This window comes from Alexandromys fortis, unplaced genomic scaffold (assembly GCF_014885135.2).
Source record: "Alexandromys fortis isolate MF-2015 unplaced genomic scaffold, M_Fortis_MF-2015_v1.1 scaffold_241, whole genome shotgun sequence".
NCBI classification, from domain to species: domain Eukaryota; kingdom Metazoa; phylum Chordata; class Mammalia; order Rodentia; family Cricetidae; genus Alexandromys; species Alexandromys fortis.
In genome coordinates this window covers 452,949-470,794 of record NW_026068152.1, presented here as the reverse complement: position 1 = coordinate 470,794, position 17,846 = coordinate 452,949, and the positions used below count along the sequence as shown (strand labels likewise).

General features: G+C 40.8%; 1 pseudogene; it reads left to right on the top strand.

Moving 5' to 3' along the window:
* Window positions 1–16,372: 16,372 nt before the first annotated feature.
* Window positions 16,373–17,304, top strand: LOC126491535 (uncharacterized protein C6orf47 homolog; annotated as a pseudogene).
* Window positions 17,305–17,846: the final 542 nt, after the last annotated feature.

Genomic DNA, 17,846 nt, shown 5'->3' with positions numbered 1-17,846 from the left:
AACACTTAGGAAAACAGGATGTATAACCTGCTGTCCACCCAGAAAGCTGGGAAAAGGGGTGGCTAATAGACTACATGACTCCTGTGCTATGGTCAGGGGCTCCTCCAGGCTCCCAAAACAGGACCTGAGATGGTAGATAGCCCAATGACCTCTGTGCTATCTTTATGACTGAGACCATGCCAGATGCTCCCTTAGGCCCTTAAGATAACACAAGTAGTCTATCTATAGAACCCATCTTCATGGAAGAAGTAACACTTTCTTTGAAAGGAGTTTCAATATGATTATGCCTCATTGTACATGAAAGACTATGTACACTAGGAAACTTTTTTCCAAATTTTACTATACTCATATAGGCCTAAAATAACTTTCCTGGTGTCATACTTTCAAAGTTTGAACCAACATCAGCTACTGAGTCGTGTTGAACCAAACTTCCTTCTTGCCTCACGTAGATCATTACTCTTCCATCCCTGGTGTTTGAGGAACCCTACAGATGAAAAAAGAAGGCAAGAGGTTGAAAGAGAACAAGGAGGGGCACATGGGAGGGATTGGAGGGACAAAGGAGATGGGAGAAATTTTATAACTGTTTTATAAAAATCTCAAAATTTTAAGAAGCCATTTTGATTTTTCTCAGTTAACATGGTTGAAAAATGTCTCTTGTAGACAAAATTCTATCCCAAAAGGGCTCATTTGCCTTCTGCAGTTCCTCACAGGAAGAGGTCCTTCATAAGAAAGAATATAAAGGACCTATCAGATTTATGGAAAAATGCCCAGACTTACCAGTTATGAATGATATATACAGTAAAATACCAAAGATCATTTCTCAAACTGGAAAAAAAGTCAAAGGACTTAAATAATCAGTACTGGAAAGGATTCTGGGAAATAGACCTCTTAAATATGACTTGATTCACTGGAATGTAACTTGGTTAAGCCATCATAAAGTGAAATTTGATAAAAATCTAACATCTGAAAGTGAAAATAATTTGACTTAGGATTTCTATTTCTCGGATTTTTTTTTTTGCTGCAAAACAATTACGTTGCACAATCATGTATGTTGTAAAAAAACTATAAAAAATGAAACTTTTTTCATGGGGAATGGATAATAACTTACTGTGGAATCATAAATACAGTGGACAATAGAATACTAAGGAACCATAAAATGAGAAGAATCTGTTTATATATGAAAAAGCATCTGACTAGGCTGATGGGAGGATCAAACACTTGTATTAACAAGTAAATACTATATAAAAATATATATGAGTATGGTAGTTTGAATGTAATTGGCCTCTATAAGCTCTAAGAAAGTGGCTCTATTAGGAGGGTTGGCTTTGTCAGAGTAGTATGTCTTATTACAGGAAGTGTGTCATTGTAGAAGTGGGCCCTGAGGTCTAATATATGCTCAAGATTCTTCCCATTATTTCAGTTCACTTCCTGTTGCTTTTGGATCAAGATGTAGAATTCTTTCTTCACTACATCTGCCTGCACATCACCATACTCCTAACTTCCATGTTCCCTACCATGATGATAATGGACTAAATCTCTGAATCTGTAAGCCACCACCTGTTATAGGAGGCCTTTTGTTTGTTTCCCAGCTCACAGACTCACGTAATAACCACACAGAAACTGTATTAATTAAATCACTGCTTGGCCTATTAGCTCTAGCTTTTTATTGACTAACTCTTACATCTCAATTTAACTCATTTCTATTAATTTGCCTCTTTACTTTTTTTCTCTCTCCCAAGCCTACATACATTTTTTTAAACACACTGTTACACACATAGACATCTTTTTCATCTGAATCTATCTTTATTGTGTATCTATTTTTTTTCACCAGAAGCACTGTTTTTAATGCTAAGTAGACATGACTAAGACCAACTCTGTAGTCCTGCCTGCTTGCTCTGTGCAGTCCAACATGGTGGAGGCATGTTCATTGCCTCTGAGAGCCATGTACATTGCCACATTATCAGGCACACAGAGAATCTATGTTGCCATTAAGCAAGTTGTAACACTCTACTCACAAACCCCATTTAAATGCTCCATAGCCAGACCTTGTCACAGCTCATACTGGCTGCACAGTGCAGGAAGCCACTGTTTCAAAACTGCAAGGCTTTTTTTTCTGCTACCACTGAATCAGGAAGACCTCTTCCTTTTTATATTCCTCTTTTTTTAATGATTGTATTGAGCTATACATTTTTCTCTGCTCCCCTCCATACCTCTCGCCTCCACTTCAATCTCACTCATGAACATCGATGCAAAAATACGAAATATAATGCTGGCAAATAGAATCCAAGAACACATCATAATCATTATCCACCATGATCAAGTTGACTTCATCTGAGAGATGCAGGGATGGTTCAACATATGAAAATCCGTCAACATAATCCACAATATAAACAAGTTTAAAAATTAAAACCACATGATCATCTCATTAGATGCCGAAAAAGCTTTCGACAAAGTACAACATCCCTTCATGATAAAGGACCAAGGAAGACCTCTTTTAAAGGAGGTGCAGCATGCCATCAGCAATCAGAGTCCATCTGAAAATAATGTGCCTAAACTTTGTTTTTTAGTGTCTAAAATTCCTTTCCAAGCTCTCTCATGTTTTAAGTGGATTTTAATTGGCCGTGTTGGTACCAATTTGTGGTAGGAGGCCTCTTATTTGTCTCCTGGCTGTCCAGACTCCCAAAATAACCACACAGAAACTGTATTAATTGAATTACTGCTTGGCTCATTCGCTCTAGCTTCTTATTGGCTAACTCGTACATCTTAATTTAATCCATTGCTATTAATCTGTGTTTCACTACGTGGCTGTGGCTTACCAGGTAAAGTCCTATTCCAAGCATCTCCAGTGGGGCTACATGGTTTCTCTAAACTCTGCCTTCCTTCTCCTAGCATTCAGTTTAGTCGCCCTCACCTAGTTCTACTCTGCCCTATCAACAGGCCAAGGCAGTTTCTTTATTAACCAATGATATTCACAGCATACAGAGGGGAAACCCACATTAACCACCTCAATTAAGTGTTTTCCTTTATGAGAGTTGCTATGGTCATGGTGTCTCTTTGCAGCAATAGAAACCATAACTAAGACAATGAAATAATCTAACTTTTTTAAACAAAAAAATCTTTTATAAAATATACATATTTCAATATTCACATTAAATTTTTGAGTTTATACCAATCCACTAAGTGAAACTCACCTTGGAAATTAATATTTAAAGGTATTATGGATATTCACTTCTGTAGTATTTGAATTTTGGTCACATTAAGCTCTTCCACAAACTTTTTTCTCTTGCTAGAGATTGAATCCCCTATCTCATGCATGCCAGTCAAGTGCACCACCATTGTTCCACATATGCCCACCCCCCCATTAATAATTTTTGAATATGTACATCTAGAGACAAATAAAGCCAAGCAAAACAGACTATATAAAAGAATTGCAATTAACATTCACTTGAAATCTCTTAAAAACAACCAATAGTCAGGAGGCCAATGTTTTATTTGACAGCTTCTAAACGTCAGTTTCTAAGGAAAACATTACAGATCATAGAGCACTTTTGTGAAGAGCACAGTCTCTCCTCATATAAAATAGATGTTGCTTCAGGTTTCTAAGCCAGTAATTAATGTCTCCAAATTTTATGGAGGTGAAAGCTTAGTCCTTGAACATAAAATGGATAAGAGTACAAAAACAAATTTTCTCTTACTCCTTTCTGTCTTTTTAATTTTAATGTTCACACACACACACAAACAAACAAACAAACAAACACACACAGATACTCTTCCCTCAGATACAAAAAAGAGTACACCCATATGTGGAACAAATACCAGAAGCTAAAGTTATGGTGCTGATGGGACTTGAAAACTCCTTCTGGGAATCTGGACAAGTTACATGTTTAAAATCTAAGGAAGAAACAGGTCAAGGAGAAGACCCAAGCAGGGAGCCATTTTTACTTCCAGATTCTAGACAGTATGAATATTTCATTGTTTGACTTAAGTGTTTCCCAAGTGTTCTGATCTCAGTTGTAAGACTGCCATATCTCAAAACAGTCTTTCTCCCTTGTTCCATATAAAAGAGGTTAGGTAACATTTTGTAATTCACCAGATTTATTCAAAATTTACAGCAATTTCATCATCATGATGGAGATCTTTCCTATTCATCTTGATCATGAAAATGATAGAAACCTATTTAAGTTGTATCTTTCTCAAAGAGCAAGGAAAATAATGAAATGTTGTCAGGAGAGCTGCTTGTTCGTTCCTGACTGCTCAGCACTGAAATAATCATACAGAAACTATATTATTCAAAACACTGCGTGGCTCATTAGCTCTAGCTTCTTATTCACTAACTCTTACATATTAATTTAACCCATTTCTATTAATCTGTGTATCGCCACCAGGCTTTGGCTTACTGGATAAAGTTCTGGCATCTATCTCCGTTGGGGCTACATGGCTTCTCCTGACTCTGCCCTCTTTCTCCCAGCATTCAGTTTAGTTTTCCCCACCTAGCTCTGCTCTACCCTATCACAGATCCAAATCAGCTTCTTTATTAACCAATGGTATTCACAGCATACAGAGGTGAATCCCACATCAATGAAATTTATTAAAAAATAAAAATAACAACTTATATTACTATCACATTTATTCATATAATACAAATCATATTAAGACTGATTTGACTATCCCTGGTGTGAGAGATTTACCTAAGAAACACAGAGGGAAATAGACATAGAGTTAAACAAAGGGGCAAACCTATATTTAGAGAGTGAAGACTATTTCAAAAAAAAAACTAGACAACTCATCTGAGAAGTAAAATGATACAATTGATTGAATTGAATGTCACCAGTGTGAATTGCCACAGCAGTTTTCGGGGCATGAAGTTTTCATCAGGCATTTTAGCTGAACTTTCTCATCAACCATATTGGGTGAAGGACCAATGTTTATGCTCAATCAGCTACAATTTGAAAGTCTAAAAATTCAAGAAGAGGGTTATGGCCCTCTAAATCTTTGCTATGCCATATATAACTCCTAGAGTAGTAATAATAGTGATGAACAGAGATGTTATTAGCAATGTAGAATTACAGGCTTCACCTCAGACCAGTGAATCAGAATCTGTGAATTAACATGATCCCTGGTAATTCTTATTAAGGTCTGACAAGTTCTTCTCTGGATATAAGCTGAGAGTTGGACTTGCCTAATTTCAAGTACCATAGTCATGTCTCCATTTTTTGCCCTCATGATTATTTCTGACAGCCAAATTCTTAGGAAATGCAATGAGACTAACTGATAATGTAATTCACCAAAATCTGTCAAATGAGTACTATGTACTCAGTCATGTATTCTATTAGATCCTTAGAGAGAAACCAAAAGTGAACTATTCTACTCTCAAAGAAAACTTGGATTAGGAGGAAGAGAGACATATAGACACGCACCTACTTTCTCTCTGCTTCTGCTGATGCATTTCATACTCTGTTTATACAGATGTGGTTTGGATATGAAATGTCCCTCAAAGACTCATGACTTTGGATGGGGAAAATATTTGATAGGAAAAAAAAGTATTTCCACTGCAAGTATAAGGGCCCGAGTTCAAAGCCCCAACATCCACACAAAAAAAAAACAAAAACCGTGCATAGCTGCATAGCTATTCACATCTGTGACCCATAATTGAATGCGGTGACAGACAGAATCCCTGAGTTGTAGGGATAGAGAGAGGCAGATCCCAGGAGCTCAGAGGCTTGCTAGCTTCCAGTTCAGTTCCTGTTCTCATGGCAGCAAGGTGCTGCTGGTCGAGGAAGACACTGGATAGGCTGCTCTGGCTTTAGCATACACACACATGGGCATGCACACTATCATACTCACGTGTTCACACCACACACAAACAATGTGTACCCATCACACATTATGGGAACATGTCTTAGATGAAGCACAATTAATAAAAACTCAGAGAAATTGGGGTTCAACCCGAAGATCCGAAGCAAAACAGCCAGCCACTGGTTCTTAGGTAGACCTTAGTCTGAAATGGTGATCCTCCCTCTAGGAATCTCAGAATGAGACTGTGTCTGAGAGCTGTCCTCTCATTTTATAATCCTCTCTCCTTCTGGGATTAAAGGCGTGTATTCTGGGATTCAATGCATGCTCCACCCGGTTTCTATGGCAACTAGTGTAGCTACTGGGATTAAAGGTGTGTGTTAACGTGGCCTGGACTGTAAAGCTGGCCAGCGTGGCTGTTTTACTCCCTCGATCCCCAGGTAAGCTTTATTTATTAAAATACAACTGAAATGCCACTGCACTTGGAGGCTTGGTCCCAGTTTTTGAACCCAACCATTGAGAGAACAGTGAGTCATGAGGACTTTTACTTAATGTTGGGAGAGACAGTAAGAGATGGAGTCCTGTAGAAGGGTGTCGCCAGGGACGTGCCTGTTGTAGCTTGATCTGTCGCTTTTCCCTCCTTACAGTTGCAATGAATTAAGCAATTTTCCTCTCTCGTGTCCCACAAACATGAATTTTGGCTTTACCTCACTGAAACTATGATTCGAAATAAATATTTCCTCCTAAATTGATCCTGTCAGGTACTTGTCGCAGCAACAAAATGCCTAACATCCAGTTCTGATTCCTGTTCTCCAATTAAGCTCCATGCCTTCGATCTTTCGTCATCAATATCTCTTTAGCCTGGAACTTTTGTTATCCGCTTCATCTTCAACAGTGGAAGAGTTTCAGTCTTCAAAAGCCTGTTTGAAGCAGCTCTAAATTACATTGCTCTGTCACTGTCGATCACGCCTAAGAGAATGTACACCTTCCCCTGACTCTGCTCACACTGACTCTCAGAAGAATGAAAACAATGGTGTTTGTGAAGAAAAAGAAATAACTATCCTTTCCTAAATTAAACACAGTAACTCCTTGAATTCTCTTATTTAAGAGACCTCTGTGCACTTTTCTCCTATGTCTTTCAGTTACTCCTCAAAGAATTTTCAGGAAAATGATTGCCAAAATGACCCTCTTTCTGTACTCAAATTTTATGATTTTGTCAAAATTTGAAACATTTCACTTAGAAATCAAAATATTTGCCCTCTGGCGCTAAACTATAGCAAGAAGTTTTGCACACCCTCCTATATGGCTTCCAACCCAAAAACAGACAAACAAATCCAGAATCTCCAATTCTGAGCAAGTCTCCCGCATTGTCAATGGTGGTTGTAATTTTCAGTGGATACTCTAGATGGTAGCATTGTGTATTTTATTCCTTTTTATCATTTATTGGTTTTCTAAATTTTTTTTTTTACATCAGAGCAGGCATATGGGTAGAGGGAAGACAGAAGGGTAAATGCTAATGTTACTTCAACTAAAATCCATGGCAAGGTGATTGTCAGTAATTTTTTTAATTCTATTTTATCAGTCCAATTCCTGTCTATTTTCACAATTGCTCAATTTTTCAGTCTGTATAACTGATTCCACTAACTCCAATTTTTTCTTTCCCCTGTCTAACCCTTCTAATGCCATTATTTCATTAAGACTTTGTGTCATCACCCAATCTACAGCCCAACTGCCTCTTCTAGGGCTTGTCTGAACCATTTATAAGACAGTAACCCTTCCCTTTTTTCTGTTTTCCCAACATTTTTAATCTGTAACTTACAGAAAGTTAAAATAATACTGTAAAAGGCAGCCATGTACCTGGTCACTGAGATCCACCAGTTAGCATGTGCCACATTTCTGCCCTCCTTTTACATCTTCCTGCTCCCCCACTCCCTCTGCTGCCTTTCTGCAGTCATCCTGACACACTCTAAGTGCTTTTCCATGCATTTCCTAGGTTGCAGATAGCATTTCAGTTGTACATAAGTTCTCCTAAGAATAAGGACATTTGCTTACAGCACCGTCTTGAAACCCTTTGTTCCCCTTGTCTTCACTTGACTTTTGTGTACACCTAACCATGTCTTTCCAAAGGCATAATAAAGCAAAGGAGGTGGTTGAGGACCATGGGAGTCTACTTGTGGTCTAGCCGTAAACTAACTCTGAAAAAAAAAATGAAAAAGAAAGGTAGGGAAATATCTGCTTAATTAGAAAGGTAGCACATACTTATTGTAGAAAACAGGAGAAATAAATTTGGGGAATTTTTTAAAATATATTAATCTACCATATAAAGATAATTCTTCTAAAAATACTTTCCAATTAAAACTTCCCCTATATATAATCTGTTTTAAATAATTGAACTGATAGAATAGTTAAAATATTTTATTCTCTTTCCATTCAATTTTAAAAATAAATACCAAAACTTTTGGTAAATTTTTTTCTTAGCTATATCATATTTAAACAAATGGGATCTGGAAGAAAATATAAGCATTTCTATTTTTCAGTTAAACAAAAGACAAGAAAAGTCATACGGAAGCAGTATAACATTCTCCATTGATGGTCTCCTGAATTTTAACATCTGTTCACATGTGGAAAATACCTTTACAAGAGCTAAAAAAAAATGAGGTAAGAGAATCTAGTATTTGGTTTTAACAAAGAATAGTAAAAGAATATTAAGGAAGATGTAGTAGTTGCTTTTCTATTGATGCATGAAAAAAAAACCCACCACAACCAAGGTTGGTTATAGAAGGAAGTTTTTTTGTTTGTTTGTTTGTTTGTTTTTGTTTTTTGTTTTTTGTTTTTTGTTTTTTTTTGGTTTTTCAAGACAGGGTTTCTCTGTGGTTTTGGAGCCTGTCATGGAACTAGCTCTTGTAGACCAGGCTGGTCTCAAACTCACAGAGATCCGCCTGCCTCTGCCTCCCGAGTGCTGGGATTAAAGGCGTGCGACACCACCTCCCGGCCAAGAAGGAAGTATTTATTTGGGCTTACAGTTCCAGAGGGATGAGTCGACTCCATCACCATCATCATCCGGAAGTATGGTAGCAGACAGGCATGACAACTGCAGCTGGAAGCTGAGACCTCAAAGTCCACACCTCAAACCACAAACAAGAAGCAGAGGGAAAACTTGGACTGATAGCCATGATACCTTAACGGTATGACTGCCTAAATAAGACCTGAATAAAGATAACACCAATATACATGCTTCCATGGAAGAGGAAAATCTCATGAGACTTCATCCCTAAACAACAACAAAAAAAAAAAAAAAAAAAAAAAAAAAAAAAAAAAAAAAAAACTACAAGCAACTAAAGGATACTGAAAGTGGGAGAAGTAATCTTCTACTGGCAAGAAACTCCCTAATAAGTTATTAGTGGCCAAGTGGCCAGCCCTGAAATCATGTACATATAAGCAATACTGAACTTATTGATCAGGTTATATTTAGATATTTATTCTTGCACATATCTACACACATATATGTGTGTAATAATAACACGCAGAAAGGAGACCAGAAACTTATGAGTGAGTGTAGGTTGTGGTGGAAGAGCTGGAAAAAGGAAAGAGAATGAAGGAAACTGATGTAACTGTATTTAATCTTAAAAAAAAAAACTCATGAACAAATCAAATTGAACCTTAATCAAAAAGTCCAGAATCTGATATGATATTGAAGACAGTCTTGCAATTGCAAATCCTTGCAAAACTGAAAATTGTTTGTACTTCTACCACACAGTGGTATATAAATTATTAGTCCTAAAAGGGGAAATGGGAGCATAGTGAGGAAATATTGGACCAATACAATAGAACACAGCAAGTCACATACCAAATCTTGTAGCTCCACTTCCACTGTCAAAGGACTAGGATGGATGGTTATTCCTCTCTATGTTTGCTACCTGCAATGTACATCTCTTTCTTGGAACTGGTTCCATTTCTTTATTCAGTTGTCTTTGGCAGATGTCTTAGGACCCTGGCATCTCCAACATCTTGGACTCTGCAGTGCAATCCAGGTTTCACAATCACAGTTTTACACAATGGCCTCTCAGACCCTCTAGCTCTCTCAAAGCTTTCCTGGAGGGATGTTCCTGTCGCATACAGCCTAGTCTTAGTGGCTCTTTTGAAAACTTGAAGGATGAATCTATGATGCCTTCACGTTTACATCCTTCATGCTTCTAAAGTCAAGACAATGAGGATGACATGGCCAAGTATGTGTTTCAGCTTGGGATGTACCCTGGCTCCCATGAAGCTTTTGTTCAATTTTTATAGGGTCTGAAAATGCCTCAGCCTCTCTTTCACAAGTTGGAAGCTTAGTTTAATTGGGTCTTTTTCTGAGGCCACTGTTCCCATTATTCCAGTTTCCAGGACCCTAATTAAAGGCAGTAATCTCCCCATCTCTTTCAGCACAAACCTTGGCTACAGTGAAGTTTTCTGGTGTTCTTTTTCTCTTTAAAATGTGTATTTTTCATTTCTTCCTTTCCTGTTTCATCTTTTTTTTTGCACTTTAAAATTGGAAATAATATTACATAATCCCCCTCTCTCATTCCTTCAATCCTTCCTTGTTTCAGCTCTCCATCTTGTTCCCTCTTACATTCTTCTCTTTCATATGTGAGAGACTTAATAATAAATACCCTGTGTTAGACCAGAATTCTAGTGTGAATAAGAAAAAAAAAAGGATATGCCAGATACAGTGGTACACACCTTTAACCTCAGCATTCTGGAAGTTGGGTTGTTTCAAGGCCAGCCGGAATTACATAGTGAGTTCCTGGACAGCTAGGAATATGTAGAAAGAGGGTGCCTCAAAAAGAGAGGGAGAGAAAGGGAGGAAGAAAAGGAAGAAAGGGGGAGGGAGGGAGGGAAGGAAGAAGGAAGGAAACAGAATATATGTGTATGTGACCTGGGGCTACAGCATAGTTGGTAAAATGCTTGCCTGGGAGCCCTGGGTTCCATTCACAGAATGACAGAAACTGGGCAGGTGGTGTACATCTGTCACCTCAGCACTTAGAAGACAGAAAGATCAGGAGTTCAAGGTTTTTCTTGAAATATTTGAAATAGCAAATTGGAGGTCAACCTGGAATCCATGAGACTATATCTCAAAAAAAAAAAGAAGAAGAAGAAGAAGAAGAAGAAGAAGAAGAAGAAGAAGAAGAAGAAGAAGAAGAAGAAGAAGAAGAAGAAAAAAGAATGTGCACTCTTCTTTTTCATTGTAGACTTCTGTAACAGTCATTATTAATAACTGTGTGATGGGTTCAGTATATGCTTCCTTTACATTGCCTTCTCCAAAAAAAATTAGCCATTGCCTCTTATTTTAGTCTTAGCCAAATTTTTCACCAAAATGTCACCAGAATGGCCTCTAGCCTAGTTGCCAACATTGTGACGCTCTGAAAACTCCTGAACTGGGCCACCACAGTCTAGATTTCTCTGAGTGCTGCTGTCAATACCAGCCCCCAGGAAGTCTTTTGATCTCCAATCACAGCAGTCAACCAATTTTCTAGACCAATTCCTAATGTTTCCACATTTCCTCACAGCAACATCCCACTTTGTGGGACCAACTTCTGCGTTAGCTACTTTTCTATTTCTGTGATAAATGCAATGACAAAGGCAACTTACAGGAAAGAAAAGAAGATCTGGGGGCTTATGTTTCCAGACAGAAAGTTCTTCAGGGTGGGGAAGCATAGCAGCAGGCAGGCACAGTGAGAGGAGCAAAAACTGAGAGCTTACCTGTCTGCCTCCCGAGTGCTGGGATTAAAGGCGTGCGCTACCACTACCCAGTGAGAGCTCACTTCTTGAAACACAAGCAGAAAGCAGAGAGAGAACACTGGAAGTAAACCCTCAGGTCCTACCCCCAGTGACAGACTTCCTCCAGCACAACCACACCTCCAAGACCTCCCCCAAACAGAGCCACTAACTGGAAACCAAGTGTTCAAGTGCCTGAGAATATAGGAACATTTCCTATTCAAACTATCACAATTGGTATTTAACTTTTTGTCAAAGATATAAATAGTGCACATGTTCTAATTTTGATGAAGGTCTACAATCTTTCTTATTTTTTAGTTGGTGCTCTTGGTGCCATTCATACCTAATAAGACATTATTTAATCTAAATTTGAATCTGATTTACTCCAGTATCATGTTGTGGTTCATCTGTTCAATATTTAAACATTTAAGCACTCAATTCCTTTCAGATGAATTTTTCTTTGTGCTGTGCCGTAGGATTTGAATTCCTTATTTTGCATGTGAGTATCCTATTGTCTCAGCACTATCTATTGAAAATACTATTCTGTTCTCGGAAAATGCTCACAGGTTTTTGTCAAAAATTAATTGGTCTGAAAAATTAGAATACATGTCTTGGCTGATAGACCTATTTCCTGATCTGTATTTCTATTCTAGGATGACATCATGCTGAATTGCCATTTTTAAAATGAAATAAACTTAAGAAATGGGGTGTGCCTGGGGTTCAGTTGTAGAGCATCTGCCTAGCATACATTAGGCCCTCAGTACTGAAAAAAAAGAATATGAAAAGAAAAAATAAGTGAAAACAAAACACATCAAATTATGAAAACTAGCATGATTTATTAAATGCACAATTTACCTACATACCTGTCCAGAGTTATTTGAAGCTGAATGTTCATTATATGTAAATATTAATATTGTGATGAACATATTTCCAAAACATGAGTCTATTTCAAATTATTTCTTAATGTGGATTCCTATTAGGGGACACACTGAGTCAAGAGTAAAAAGGTTTTAAAACTTATTAGCTTTTTAAAAAAATTTTGAAGATGTTTTTATTATTATGTACACAGTGTCTGTCTGCATGTATGTTACAGGCCAGAAGAAGGCACCAGATCTCATTACAGATGGTTGTGAGCCACAATGTGGTTGCTGGGAATTGAACTCAGGACCTCTGAAAGAACAGTCAGTGTTATTAACCTCTGATCCATCTCTCCAGCTCTTAAAAGTAATTTTTTGGGGGGTGACTTTTCGAGACAGGGTTTCTCTGTAGCTTTGGAGCCTGTCCTGGAACTAGCTCTTGTAGATCAGGCTGACCTCGAACTCACAGAGATCCGCCTGCCTCTGCCTCCCTAAATTATTAGGTTTTTTTTTTTTTTGAGAGGTAGGTAAGTCTGCTGATAGGGCTCACCAGGTGAGGACAACCTGCCACCAAGCCTAATGATCTGGGTTCAATACCTGGATCCCACATGATCGGAGAAGACGACCAATTCCTGCAAGTTATACACTGACCTCCACACATGCACCTTAACATGCACATGCTCTCACACATGCACATACACACAGAATGGATAATTAAAATGTAACAGAGAAATAGGCATTTGTCAGTGGGGGAGAAAAAAGAGGTACAGAGAAAGGTAGGTGTATAAGCTGATAACAAGACCACTCCATGGTACAGTTATGGGAAAGGCATATATATGAAGGAGAGAGAGAGAGAGAGAGAGAGAGAGAGAGAGAGAGAGAGAGAGAAGAACAGCCAGAAACATCTGGAAGAGCCCAAGGCAAAGGCAGAAAATATGAGCCTGGTCATGAGAAAAGCAGCAGGACCTGGGCAGAGATAGAGACCAGCAGAATACAAGAGAGCCGAAAGAAGGGGAGGAGGAAGACAGAGAGAAGACATCTAAGAGAGTGAACTTAACAAAAGTAGCTGGGTTATAAGGAGAATGAGTAGCGAAGGGAGAGAAGCCCATGGGGTGGAGAAGTTTAGGGTGAGGAGGTAAGAAGACCTAGCACGGACTATGAAGTGTGTAACAGGTCCTGGTGACACTGAGGGAGCCTGGAGGTCAGCATGATATGTGGTGTGCTAATCGGCGCCACAGAGAGTCACTTGTCCCATCTGTCAGTGATGAGAAAAAGGAATCATTTGGTAGAGGGGAACTGGCTTCACAAGTCCCTGAGGAAAGGTGGATTTCCTTTAACTCTCAGATTTGGGGGAAATGGAGTTTCCTTTGGACCTGACAGTAGGAAAGAGGGACTAAGAGAAAAGGAGAAAAGGAGGGGGTAGCAAAAGAAGGACAGAGGAAGGAAAGATTAATTTACAAACCAGTATCAATTCACACTCCCAAGAAGACATATTGTTTTGAGTAAGTCACTACTTCGAATTTCTCGTCTATCAAGTGAGGTAAACAATGTTGACCTTAATTTGTTTGTAAGAATCGTATAACACCAACATAAAATCTGTAATATGATGGGGCTATCACACATGTTAAAATCCAATAGACTCATAGGGTATTATTATTTCCACTTTGTCCATATTCAACACACATTTATTGAGTTCCTATTCCTTACAGAGAACTAGCAAAGACCAAAAAGATGAAGGAAAAATACAACTAAAATAAAAGTGAAAAAAAAAACTTTTAAGAATGAAAGTGTATCCAATTTCCAGGAGAATCTATATATACTTTTCTTTGGGTTCACCATATTACTTAGCTTCTCTAGGATCACAAACTATAGGCTCAATGTCCTTTGCCTATGGCTAGAATTCACTAATGAGTGAATACATACCATATTTATATTTTTGGGTCTGGGTTATCTCATTCAGGATAGTGTTTTCTATTTCCATCTATTTGCATGCAAACTCAAGATGTCATTGTTTTTTATCACTGAGTAGTACTCTAATGTGTCTATGTTCCACACTTTCTTTGTCCATTCTTCCATTGAAGGGCATCTAGGTTGTTTCCAGGTTCTGGCTATTACAAATAATGCTGCTATGAACATAATTGAATAAGTGTTTTTGTAGTATGATTGGGCATCTCTTGGGTATATTCCCAAGAGTGGTATTGCTAGATCCTGAGATAGGTTGACTCCCAATTTTCTGAGAAACTACCACACTGATTTCCAAAGTGGTTGCACAAGTTTGCATTCCCACCAGCAATGGATGAGTGTTCCCCTTACTTTACATCCTCTCCAGCATAAGATAGCTAGGCAAAAGTTGGGAGCATGGGGATGGGGGTGGAGTGGGGGAAGGGGGAGAGGGGGAGAGAGAAGGGAGAAGGGGAGGACTGGGGAGAGCTTGGGGAGTGGGATGGTTGAGATGGAGGAAGAACAGATATGGGAGGAGGCAAGGAGATATCTTAATTGAAGAAGCCATTTTGGGGTTGGCAAAGTCTTGGCTCTGGAGGGGTTCCCAGGAGTCTGTGGGGATGACCCCAGCTAGGACCCTAGGCAGTGGTAGAGAAGGTGCCTGAACTGGCCTTGTCCCATAGTCACACTGATGAATATCTTGAATATCACCATAGAACCTTCATCTGGCGATGGACGGAGATAGAGACAGAGACCCACATCGGAGAACTGGACTGAGCTCCCAAGGTCCAGTTGAAGAACAGAAGGAGGGAGAATATGAGCAAGAAAGTCAAGACCACAAGGGGTTGGTCCACCCACTGAGACAGTGTGCCTGAACTAATGGGAGCTCACCAAATCCAGCTGGACTAGGACTGAAGGAGCTTGGGATCAAACTGGACCCTCTGAATGAGACTGACAAATGGGGCTGACTGAGAAGCCAATGATAATGGCACTGGGATTTGTCTCTACTGCATGTACTGGCTTTTTGGGATCCTATTCTATTTGGATGCATACCTTTCTAAGACTGAATGGAGTGGGGAGGGCCTTGGACTTTCCATAGGGCAGGGTACCTTGCCCTCTCTCAGGACTGGAGGGGGAGGGGAGGGAGTGTGTGGGGGAGCATGAGGGAAGTGGGAGGAGGGGAGGAAGTAGAAATTTTGATTGGTATTACTTATAAAGTAATAAAAAAAAAGAATGAAAGTGCATCGACCCGGTACAGCTGCTTCCGGGCTCCCAAGGCTCTGTGAGGCCGCTCCCTGGATGCTGGGCCCCAGAGCTACCCGCAGCGTGCAGCACCTAGATACCTGGGTCCCCAAGGAGGCCTGCACTGTGACTCGAGACTGCTGTGACCAAGGGCATCTCCATTCTGACCTCACAGAGGGAGGCCGCATCTCAGCTGCTCCCTACTGGGACAGTGGGGCCACTTTGTAGACCCAGAGCCTCCTAAGTTAAGGAATGTGTGTAACCGCTTGAAGTTCGCTGGACACTTCCATCCCGTCTTCCTCTCAACTGGGACTTCTTGTTCCTCGAGCTCCCTTGGGCAGCGCGGTTTAAGGCTCCTCAAATTCAGGACCGAAGGACTCTGGACCACCTACCTTCCTTCTTCGATGGAGCACCATCTCCCCTTTTAGGGACACCTTGGGGTGTGGCCTTGGTGAGTGACACTTCCGGTGCTGACCGCTGGAAAGGAAATCTAAAAACAGAACATTGTGGGGGTGATCCTGGCCTTATAAGGCCCTGGAAGTCTTGTGAGTGTGTGAGGTGGCAGTTGGATTTCTTTTCCCCTAAACTGACAAGGAGGCAAGCCATTTACCACACTTGGGACTACGTGAGCTCTTTCTGAATTCAGAGTAGAACAACATCAGACATCACCAAGCAGATACCTATTCTGAACCGGAACAGATTCCGGCCTCTAAGGAGATCCCAAAAATCTTAAGCAGAGTCAGAAAGCGGTCGCAGATTTGGTGGGCTCACTATACAGTTCAGTCATGTTCCTGCAAAGGCTTGGTGGCTAGCTACCTCTACCTTGGGGCGGCAGGAAATCAACAAAGGCTGTCTTGCCTGCCCCAGAACCCAGATGGCAGAGAGTTCCCCCGAGAATTCTGGAAGTGACTGGGACAGTGCCCCAGAGACAATGGGAGATGTGGGGCCTCTCAAGACCAAGGATTCAGGGAAACCGAGGATCCCTGGGGCTGCTCCAGAGTCCAGCAAAAAGGTCCAAGAGGATCAACCTGGGAGCAAAAGAAAGGATTCCTTCAAGCGGGACAAGACTGTCTCTAGCATTCAAGAGCCTGCAAGACTGGAGACTGGAAGAGCCATTCCTAAACTGGAATGGGATTCTGTGGATTCAGGGGGCATGAAGAACCTTGGAGTGTCACCCCAAGGAGGACAAGGCACCACTGGACCAGAGGCCCTATTGAAGAAACCTGGTCAACGACGTTGGCCACGGGAGCAACCAAGGGCTCCTCACATTTACCTGCAGGACCTAGAGGAGTATCTGCAGCTCTCTAGCAACTTGACCCTATGCCTGCTGGAGCTGCTAGCCTCAGCCCTGCTGGCTCTGTGCTCCGGGCCACTTCGAGCTATCTTGGATGCTGCGGGCCTTCGAGGATCTGTGGGCCTCTGGCTACATGCGCTGCTGTGTTTCCTGGCTGCCCTACATGGGCTCCATTCTGTGCTGAGCCTACTTACTGCCCACCCCCTGCATTTTGCCTGCCTCTTTGGCCTCTTGCAGGCCCTGGTACTGGTTGTCAGACTCTGGAAACCTACTGAGGATGAAAAGACCACTGATTTGGAGAGTGAGGGGCAGAGGAAGAAGGCCAAGGAACCAAGGAAAAATCCAAAAGGGTGCTGTGACAGGGTGAGGGTGAGGTCAAAGGGTGTGGCCTTTCGGAGGAAGGTGGCGAAACCCAGATGGTAAGCACAGTGACCTCAGGAATGGGGAGGAGACTCGGGAGCATTAAGGCACAGGAGCCTCTGTCATACAAGTGACAGACAATGGACAATAGGACGTCACCATTTGAGTCACCAGCTGTTGTTATTGCTTTTTTTACATTTATCCACCTTTTTTTTTTAATTGCCACCTCGAATCCCCCCAACACCTCCACTTTTAAAGAGCAAAATAAGTAAAATAAAAGTGATGGTGGAGAATGAAGGCCAAAGGGTCCTTTCCAATCCCCCAGGGGTGGGCGAGGCCAGAGGCAGACAGAGAGCTCGGCTTAATTAAGAGGTAATGAGATCCGTGCTTTCCCTTGGATCCTAGGATCAGAGCCGTCTAGAGGAGAGTGGGGTTGTGAGGCAGGGATTGTAGAAGGGGCTCCAGGTGTTGTGGTACAAGCAGGGAGAGTTTATTACTCAGTGAGATGCAGAAGAGACAGGAATGGTGCACGAGGACCAGTTCAGAAGGGCTGTGCCGGGCAGCGGGGTCAGCACAGCGCCCCTCATCTCCACTCATGGTAGGGA